The 11,432-nt window shown below is 35.0% G+C and overlaps 1 pseudogene; it reads right to left on the reverse strand.

Annotated features, from left to right (window-relative positions):
* Positions 1-8,329: 8,329 nt before the first annotated feature.
* Positions 8,330-11,001, reverse strand: LOC110207854 (eukaryotic translation initiation factor 1 pseudogene; annotated as a pseudogene).
* Between the last annotated feature and the right edge of the window lie 431 nt (positions 11,002-11,432).

Below are 11,432 nucleotides of genomic sequence, written 5' to 3' on the forward strand. Positions count from 1 at the left end.
TCCAAGGCCAACGTTGTGTGCCTGGAGTGATTCCTGAGCTCTGTTGTTATTCATTCACTTCAATTGTGTCCAACTCTGTGTGACCCCTTCTGGGGGTTTCTTGACAAAGGTAATGGAGTGGTTTGCCAATTCCTTCCCTAGCTCATGTTACAGATGAGAAAACTGAAGTAAACAACATTAAGTGACTTGCCCAGAATTACCCAGCTAGTAAGTACCTCAGGCCAGATTTAAACTGAGTTCTTCCTTATTCCAGGCCCAGTACTGTCTCCACTGCACTAACTTGCTACCCATAAATTTACATGCCTCCTTTGAGCTGGAATTGAACCAGTGACCTAAGGATACCCCATCCAGAGCTAATACCAGTAGAAGCCTGGAATTGTAGGGCTCTATTGATTTAAAAGGCACCTAAGTGGTGCAGTAAATAGAGTACCAGGCATGGTGTCAGGAAGACTCATCTTTATGAGTTCAAATATGGTTTCAGATGCTTACTAGCTGTGTGACCCTAAGCAAGTCATTTAACCCTGTTTGTCTCAATTTCCTCATCTATAACATGAGCTAAAGAAGGAAATGTCAAACTACTCCAACAAAACTTCAAATGGGTTCATGAAGAGTTAAATATGACAGAAACATAATTCATTCAAAATGTCAAAATTAATTCCAAGTGACATTAAAACCTGATAACAATAACTATTCTTTGAACCAATTTAATGACTCTGTTTAAAAGAAAAACAAATTTTGAAAAGTTATAATGGTTCCTAAAATGCATAATGAATAACTATGTGTTCCTATGAAGTTGGCAAAGTAATTCACATTGAATACTTATAGTTATGTACATTACTATACTGAATACTTACACCTTGCACTGTGATGATATATATGCATACATACATAGATTTTGTTTGTCTTTCATTTTCAAAGAAAACAGCTACATCATGATGTCAAAGTACTTCAAGGTGGATAAAATAATGGATGATGAGTGATGTCTTGACTTGTTCATGAGTAGGATTTAAGTGAGGCAGAGATGTGTAATGTTGTCAGCCTCACTTTCTCTTCCAAAATCATCAAAGTCTATCAGCAAGAAAAAAGTCAGGACTCCTGGCTATCCTGGGATGCCGTGGATGACCTTGGAGTCTTTTATGTCTTGACAAGTTCTAAGCACGTCACAGTGCTTGCTTCAGCTCCTTCACAGCCATTGGAACAAATTGTTCTTGTCAGTCCACCTTACTGGGAGAAGACTTTACAAGCTTGGGGTAGGCTGCTGCCCATGCTACAGCTACTTGGAGCCACAGATGAGAGTTGGCTGGCAGATAGACACCAAAGGGGTCAGCAAGCCCTCTCACCAAAGGTGCTAGTACTCCCTGGACATACATACGTGTGAACATATACACATATGTACATGTATATGTGTATATATGCATGCAATTACATATACATGTTATGTATACACACATATATGTGTATGAATATATATATATATATATATATATATATATATATATATATATATATATATGTCAGACATTGTAATCTTTATTTTATAGATGAAGAAGCTGAGACTCTGACAGTTTCAGGTCTTGTAATCTACCCATAGTTATAAATTTAATAAGCATAAAAGATTGAGTAGGAAACAAAATCTTTTTGATGCAAGCTTAGAATTTCATCCACAATACCTAGATGCCATGTTTCCTAGGGTCTAACTTTTGGGTACATTATTTTTTTTTATTATGTCTTGATATATAAAACATTCATTAAGTTATTTTGAATTAAAAAAAACTTTTCTATAATAAAAGGAAAATATTACCTAGCAACTCTTGATACTATATATATGTACTTTCAAGAGCCATACGACATACAAAGCACATAAATTTGAATAATCAAGTTTAGATATGAGAAGGTAAGTTAGGGATTGAACTAATAATCTCTACAGATTGTTGAATGAGTAGCAATGAACAGTTATTCTCTGTTTTGTCAAGGGATTGCCAGAAGAGAATAGACTTATGGAGTTGTAAGATCAATTTAGAAACAAAAAATAGAACTTCTTAAGAATGATATTTTTACATGCCAGAAAGCAATACCTATTGCTCCATTTTGCTTTAGCCTTTCCCTGACTGAGGATGTGCCCATTGGGAGGATTATTAAAATCCTACTTCACAATTATGTACATATATCAAGAGATGAAAAAGTGGAAGTTGTTCTTTTGAATTTACACTCATCAAAACTATACCTCATGAATTACATTGCAACCAAATCCTTGTTATCAGCTTTTTGTCATTGATTTTTATCTTAATAAGGACTGTATTTTGTATAGTGTTTTAAGATTTGCAAGATGATTTACAAGCTATCTCATTAGAATCTCACAAAAAGTTCGATGGTAGATGCTATTACCCCTATTATTCAGAGGAGGAAAATGATGCTGACATAATTCAAGTGATTTGAGCATAGCCATACAACTTGTAATTCAAACTCAGGTTTTTCTGACTAAACACGGTCTGTTTTACCAACTAAGCTATCTACCCATCATTCCCCAATGTATAAATGGTCAAAGGATATGAACAGGCAGTTTTCAAATGAAGAAGTTAAATATATCTATAGTGTTATGAAAAATTATCTAAATCACAATTGATTAAAAAATGCACATCAAAACAACTCTGAAGTACCACATCACCTATCAGATGTGCTAGCATGACAAGCAGAAAAATTATCAATGTTGAAGAAAATGTGGGAAAATTGGAACACTAATGCATTGGTGGAGTTGTGAAATGATGCAGCCATTTTGGAGAGTGATTTGGAACTATGCCCAAAAGGCTTTAAAAATATGCAAACCTTTTGACCCAGCAATATCATTTCTAGGCCTGTATCCCAAAGAGGTCATAAAAATAAGAAAAGACCCCACCTGCAGAAAAATATTTATAGAAGCTCTTTCTGTGGTGGCAAAAAAATGGAAATTGGTGGCATGCCCATCACCTGGGGAATGGCTGCACAAGTTGCGGTATATGAATATAATGGAATAATATTGTGCTTTTAAGAAATGATGAGCAAGTGGACTTCAGAAAATCCTAGAAAGAGTTGTACAGACTTATGCTGAGTGAAGTGAGCAGAACCAGGAGAACATTGCACACAGTAACAACTACGTTGTACAATAACTAACTTTGATACACTTAGCTCTTCTCAGCAATACAAGGATCTAAGACATCAACAAAAGTCTAATGATAGAAAATGCTATCCATATCTAGAGAAAGAAGCATGGAGTTTGAATGCAGATCGAAGCATACCATTTTTTTTCTTCTGTTTTGTTTTTTCTTCTTTCTTGTGGTTCCTCCTATTGGTTCTAATTCTGTTTTACATGACTAATACGAAAATATGTTTAATAAGAATGCCTATGTAGAGCTTATATCAGATTGAACTAGAGGGAGGTGCAGAAGGCAAGGGAGAAAATTTAAAACTCAAAAGCTTATGGAAATGATTGTTGAAAACTAAAAATAAATAAATTAATTAAAAACATTATATTAATTTGTGGTTTTCTAAGTCCATATGCCATCTTCAGGAATTCTTTTCTATTGGAGTTTGACACCACTGATCTACATCACTTCACAATATTTTCCTAGACTATCCCTTCAATAAAGATATATTAGAATATAGTTCTCTTTAATATTCTAAAACTGTAGAAGAATTGAGAGACCAATACTGAGCCAAAGAATTTTTATATACATACATATATGCATACATCATAATATAATTACATATAAATCAAAAATTTATGTTCAGTGCAATTTATATTTATGCATTTTTTCAGAATTTAAAATCTATAAAAGCCCTCATAGAAATTATGTCTTCTCATCAGTAACAACTCTACTTAGGGCATTTAGTGAATTAAGAAATGCATTGATAATCATTATAAAATTAAACCTTCTTGCCAACCAGAGGGAAATAATTTTCACCCTTGGTCCCACTAAATATTTCCAAAAGGTTCTAATTTCTCCAAAGCATGCTGAAAGAAAGTTAAAATAAGTTGTATGACTAAGTTATTTGATAGAAACAAGGATTGGTTAATGGGATATTGCATTATATTTCATTTTAACATTTTCAATTTTCTATCAATAATCTGTTATGAACCTAGGACACATACCAGAAAATGTTTATTTCTCCAAAGAAATGTGATATGGATTTTTTAAGGATGTGGAATTTTTAATAAAATCATTTTTATTAATGTAGTGTCTTTATGAGATACATATTGTGAAACTGATATCTATCCATTAACAAAAATAAAAAAAAACAATGTACTAATTTTCTTAGATTAGTAGTGTTTTAAAAGGTCCATGTGCACACAAAGTGTTATATTTTTAATAGACAGAACTTGTTTTCAGAATGAGAAAGGATTGTAAACATAACATGACAGAATTTTTAAATGAGATCTATATATTCACAGAAAACATAGGACAACATACTTTTAAAATAAACTGGCAAGCAAAATTTCAATAAACTGAAAATCCTAGGTATTGTAGCTAGACAGACATTGATGTTCTATCAATAGCTCTGTTTCATATTCCAACCACATTCCAAAGCAAATGTGTTTTGTGGTCTCAGCTCATATCTACTGGACATTGGTGCACATCCATCTTACTCAATAGAAACCAGCAGTCTTAAATTAAATGAGTTTTTTGATCCCAACTCAGTCTTTAGTGAACAGTGGATCTTACCAGGAAAGCACTACACATAAATCATCACATTTCATTGGAAAAAACCCATCTGCACAGGAAAGACCAACATTAAATTAATATTGAAGCAATTTCTTTTTACCTTTCAAAAACAGGACCGTTCAACTTAAAATTGAGGGCACTGGCAGAAGATAATATGGTGAACTACCATCTAAAATGTAAGCAGTTGATAGGAAAACAGATGTCAAATCATTCCCCTATAATAGTGCTAAGATGAAATTTCTCTTTGGATTTCCCTCATGATAGAATCATGAGGTTAACTTTTTCTGTGATGAAAAGTTTTCAGTTGTCAGCAAGTCCCGTAGTTTGTCATTTAGGAAGTTATATATTTGTTGAGTATCTACTTAGGACATTGCAGATAGACAGCTGCCTAGGTGGCATGATTTGAGGAATGCCTTCCTTTCCTGTTCATAATTACAACTGATTGGTGAATATAAACTGGACTGAAATTCTTACCATTGGAATTTTGCCAAAAAGCCTCTGTCCATAGATGAATTTAATCTACACCTCTCCACCTAACCCCTGCCAGGGAAGAGAGATGTTCTTGTTGCTCCTACTCCTGCCATTTCTACTACCATGAAACCTTAAAAGTCAGGGTTTGTTTGAGAACCCCAAAAGGCCAGGGCCTTTGTACTATTGTTACATGAGAGAAATCCATTCAAAGATGTAGTGAAAATCAGGAGTAGCAGAAAGCAGCTGACTTTATTTATTTTATCCTTACTTATGGCAACTGTCTTAAGCTACTAAAATACATTCCTAGGTTTTCCAAACTGTTTTGCACTAAACTACGAAGCAGCATTTCTTTCCATTCACTCCAACCATGGAGAACTGCTCACTCCACTGTTTTTTTTCTACTTAAGCCTAATTTTAATTTGAAATGCATATATAGATAGAGAGGTATATAGATATATTTTAAACAAATAATTTTTTGTAAATGAAACACTAGCAAAGAACAAAAGAACTTCCACATATTGCCAAACCAGATATCTTATTAGGCAACATAGTTTACTGCATATAATTGTTACCATTTCCAGAGTATCTTGCCAATAAGCTTCCCATCCTAATACAGGATGACACTCTCCAGGATTATTATAAATATGAATTGAGGAATTCTTTGTTATTCAGTTACTTAAATCAGTAAAAAAAAAAAGTATTCAAATAGAATTCATATTAGAATGGATTAAAGTCTGTCTGACCGAAAGAATGGTTGTGTTGCCCTTGACAGATAAAGGAAATTTTGGAAGTGGTATGTGTTTTAGGAAAAGATAATGACTTGGGTGGAGTATACAGTTCAAGGTATTTATGAAACATTCATTTCAATCAGATATGGAAGTAAACATCAGAAGACAGAACAAGACTGGCTTTTAAAGATTTGGAAGTCATCAGAGTAGTGACTATAATTGAGGAGCTTAGGAGGTGACCATATGAAAGAATATTGAGAAAGAAAGAAAAAACTAAAATTGAGACTTAGTGTAATAACAGATGCACATGATGACCCAGCAGTAGAGATTGAGAAGGAACAGTCAGGCAAATAAGAGGACTATTAAGGGAGAACATATCCACAAAAATACAAAGAAGAGAGAGAATTCCTGAGGAGAATGTGGCCAACCATGAAATTCTTAAGAATATTCAAGAAGAATGAAGACTGAGAGGTGGCCATACAATGTGGTAATTTAGGGATAAGTTCTAACTTTGGGGAGTACGTTTTCAGTTCAGTGATGAGCTTCGAATGCATGAGAAGCTAATGTGAGGAAAGGAGTGGAATTAATGAATAGACTTGTTTTTTTTTTTTTCCCTAGGAGCTTAACTGAGAAAAGAAGAAAAGACAGAAGCAAAAGTCCAATGCTGGAAAAAAAAATCATAGCAGCATTTTTTTGTGTGGTGGGGAATCCCTGAAAACATTTGTGTCCATTGAGTGGAGGATGGAAAAAAAAAGAAATTAAATATATATAAAGGAGAAAAAAAATTACTGTGAAATGATGCAATTCAGTGAAACATAGGAAGACAAATTTTCATGAACTGGCTTATAGAAATCTTAATGGTGTCAAAATAATATATATGTATATATATAATGACTAAAACAATGCAAATTTTAAAAAAAGATTATGAAAAGGAACTCAAACTGTGAAAAATAATTGGTGCTAAAGAAATACTTGTTGATTTGTTTGAAAAAAAAATCTTTTTTTATTTCTGAAAACCAGTTTTATTTAAGAGTTTCAATAAATCACATAACATTTAAAATAAAAGAAAAAATAAGAAACCAAAACCAAACCAGTCTGTTACTTCACATGGCATTGGGCAGCTGTTGCTAGTAAATTGCAAGTTCTACAGTTACTACATTGATGTTTTTGATACGTTAGTACATTTATTTCCTTGTCAAAAGTTTAATTTGGGTAAAGTTGGCCTCGTAGTATGGTGTTTTCTCCATGTATCCGTCCCTTAGAGGTAGGGCACTATTTCTATTAAAAACAAAAATCTGCTTAACCTATGCTCGGTTCTAGTCAACCTCTCCTTTGAGACCCTCTTGAGACAGGGCAAGCTCTACACCCCTTGTCAACAGGAAGTAGTTTCAGAAATGGAGGCCTTCACCCCTTACACCAAAAGAATTTGAGTTCCATTTGTTTCATGGGGGAATGATGAGGAGGAGATCTAGACCCCCCAAAAAGAAAACCCTTTCATTGTGGCTAAACTCATTCCCCCAATTTTGTTACCCTTAACCTAGCTTAGCCCTCCATTGTCTTAACTCTTTAAGGTCCCAGGCCACTTCGTACCCTTAATCCTATCTAAGCTCCATTCTCCCTTGGCCACACTGTCCAGATCCCTGGAGTTCTATTACCTCATAGACTACTTAGCCACTCCTAGATCCCTCCCATAGTCTTTCTGTATATAAGATCCATCTTGTCTCCATAAAGATGATTAGATTCTTAAAATATAGCCACTGCCCAGAGTCTTATAATCTAGCCTATAGCTCAATAACATTCAGACTCCTTAAGAGTCTATCCAATATGATAGATATTCTAATAAACCTTATCTTTGGCTGAAAAAAAAAAGTCTGCTCAAACATTGGTCCTCGGTGTGATGTAAGAATTAAAATGCCTTGCCATTGCCCCAAAATGAAATTCCTCCTTGATCAGATGGTTCCAGCCACCAGGGGAATCCCTGTTTTGCTACCAAAGGCTAACTCTTTATCTTGGTGGTATAACTGGACTGGGTAGTGAATTCCTTAATTTACTCTTCTGAGAATCACCAAGGGCAGCTCAGAGGGTAGTAATATTCTCTTACATGGACAGGGAGCTCTAAAGAAGGAGCACCAAGAAGCCTCTGGACAGACATGGTCTCAAATGCCACTAGGGCTTTGGGCTTGACTGAAGTGTTAGATTATTGGCATTTCAGGATGGACACTGCCAGGCTTTACATCTGTTTAAATGAGAGACTACAAAACTAGATAGCATGTCTCTTTTCAGTCTATCACATGAATGAGTTACACTAGTCCAAGTTAAACAGAGGACATTATACAAGATGTGAGGTTTTTAAACTTGTGACAAGGCACAGAAATGAATTTTTCTGCTCATTGTAAGGAAATCCTCATTTAAGCTTCAGTGAGCCACAAACACTTAAAACCCATGACCCTTCAGCTGGTCGTCCTTAGCCAGTCCAGTATTGACAAGGAACTGGCATATGTTCTTGTGCTGGTCACCCTGTAGCTGAATTACTTCTCCATATTGTGGATGCTCAATTACAGTACCATTGTAGGCAAATTTCTTCTTGAATAACTTCACTAGGTTCTCCTAATCATAATCATCAGTGATCCCCTGGATTGTAGTGAGGGGTCTTCCTGATGTTTCTCTGTTGAATTCTTATATAGATACAATACTCAGTTCCAGCAGGAAGCAGGTCATCACCCTTACTTGCATCGGCACAGGGATCAAAAGAGTGGAGGTTCTGGATAGCGGATATACTATATGATTCTTTTTCCTTGGTGGAAATGGCCTGAGGAAGGCAGTGACAGAAGTGCCAGAAGGTGAGCAGGACTGGGTGCAGATCACTGGGGCTCCAGCTGAGGCTGCTGAGTCCTTGGTAGTGGCTCGGTAACTGGGGCCAATCTATGAAATTTCTAGAAAACACAAAGTGAAATGCATATCCTTAATCTTAGCTTATTCATGAAGGAAGACTAGCACAGATGCTATAGACATTGTCACATACGATCACTCACATGTTGGCATAATTGCTTTTTTCACAGGGATGAGTCAAATCTAGGGAAAATTGATATTATATTAATATAAAATCAATTAACAAAATGTATTTTAATATATACCAGTGGTATGCCACATTAAGACCTTTCCCCAAAACAGATTATTAGGCAGTCCTGTCTTTATTCAGTCACTCTCCCCTATGGCTTAGGACAGGATAGATATGATTTCCATTACAAGTTAAAAAGATAGAGCACTTAAGGTCATAAGGGTGATTAGATATAAATAGATAGATAGATAGGTAGATAGATAGATAGACAGGGATATAGAGATATAGATATTGAAAGCGATATTGATTTTAATATCTTTCTCCAAATTGATGACCCTGAATGAATGGCTCAAGATAATATAATCTCAATAACAGCTAACATTTATATAGAACTTTAAGGTTACTAAGGTGCTTTATAAGTATATCATTCAATCCTACAACCTTGGAGGTAGAAGCTATTATGCAGATGAGAAAACAGGCAGACAGATGTTTCTAAGTGGCTTAGTAAGTGACTTACTCAAGTTCACATAGCAAGTTTTTGAGACAGAATTTGAACTCCAGTCTTCCTGATTTCAATTCTAGCTCTCTGTTCAAAGCCCACAATACTGTGATTTTTAGTTCTGATAACTATGACTATGCATATTTTCAGGGTTGTTATCATGGCAGGTGAGACAAAATAAAAGCTTTACCTTTTGAAATAAACTATATGTATTATCTCATTGAGCTTCAGAAACTACTAGATATAGTAGTGAGAGAGTGATGAGAGAAGCTGCTAAGTAAGATGAACTGGATTCCTTGGGATCATAGCTTTATTAAGTATTAAGTATTAGACTTTAGAGTAAAATTTGAACCCTGAGCTTCCTAATTCCAGTTCCAATTCTCTAATTCATTACATACTGTCTCACAAAAGAGAAGGGGAATACCTAGGTAAACTCATAGGGCAAGGGCCCAGAAATTTACTTTGATGAAGTTAATGTCTTTTTGTTCTATTTTGTTTTCTTTTGTCTAAGGAAGGAAACTTTAATGGAGCTCTAGTTTGCATTTGTTGCTATATGAAAAACGCTACTCACATAATCTCATTGTTCTTAAGTATCTACATGGGAAGAGAAAACAGAGAAAGAAAACAGGCAAGACTGCAATATTTAGGGAAATAGAATTATGATCATCTTGCTCAATCAACCAACATGTGTTTATTAAGGTCCCACTACACACCAGAAGTTGGAGATTCAAATACAAAGAATGAAACAGTTTACTCTCAAAAAATTTACATTCCAATATTATCTCAAAATTTATGCTCCATTTGTATCTGTGAACCACCAGTGCTCAAAGTTCTTAGGATAGGTGGCCAAGAGTGATGTTGTCATCTGAGTATTTCCTCGCTGCTTAAGTCTTTAAACTCTAAAAGAAAAATTGGGGGAAATTACTTGAGCCTCATCATTTGGTGGCATGTCATAAAGCATCTCCTTGTTTAATTCCTACTTATCTTTAATTCAGATTTACTTCATCTTACATCAATTATCATTATCAAATAGCATTTATCAGCAATCAAAATTGATAATAATGTTGTGCTGGGTGGTATATCAAGAATTACATTGATATATTCCCTACTTTCAAAAGGCTTATTACCCAAGAAAACAATGAAGGAGACATATAGGATATGCAAACATAAGAATATAAAAAATAATTTGTCGTATGTAACTCTGAACAGGTCATAAGAGTAGGATCAGTACACAAATAGGAAAAAATCAGCGTGAGTTGTATTGAACATATTGGTGCAGACAATGTGTAATGATGAAAAGCAGTTATAGGTTAAAAAAGGGAGATAAGGAAGGAAGTACTTCCTAAGACCATGGAATTCATTCCATTCTCATATATGCACAAATTGTGGTGATTCCACTAATAAGCCTGGTGAGTAGTGTAATGAACGGGAGTGACAGAGAAAGGGCAGCAGGAAAAAGGAAATGCCCTCTACTTCCCTTCCGCGGCTTCAGTATACTCAGCTGCAAAATATAAAAGAGGATGAGACTGGATTACCTCTGAAGTCCATCACGGCTCTAGACTTTTGTTAATATATGTCTCCTAGGTGTTTAATTCAATATTTATTTACTAGGCTTAATGTATTAGTTCTGTTGCCAGGAGAAATATCAACAATCTAATACACAGAAGATATTACTGTAATGGCAGAAAGTGAAGAAGAATTAAGAAGCATCTTGATGAGGGTGAAAGAGGAGAATGTAAAATCTGATCTTGCTTGAGGCTAAAAAAAAAACCCCAAAACCCCCAAAAAACTAAGATATTGGCAACCAGCCCCATAACCTTCTGCCAAATAAAGGAAGAAAAAATGAAAGCTGTCACATTTTATGTTCTTCAGCTGAAAGACCAGAGCAGGCAGCCACTGCAGTCATGAGATTGGCTTGCTCTTTAGAAGGAAAGCTATTACAAATTTGTACAGCATAGTAAAAAGTACAGACATCACCT

Source organism: Phascolarctos cinereus, unplaced genomic scaffold (genome assembly GCF_003287225.1).
Source record: "Phascolarctos cinereus isolate Bilbo 61053 unplaced genomic scaffold, phaCin_HiC Scaffold_4;HRSCAF=312, whole genome shotgun sequence".
Taxonomy (NCBI): domain Eukaryota; kingdom Metazoa; phylum Chordata; class Mammalia; order Diprotodontia; family Phascolarctidae; genus Phascolarctos; species Phascolarctos cinereus.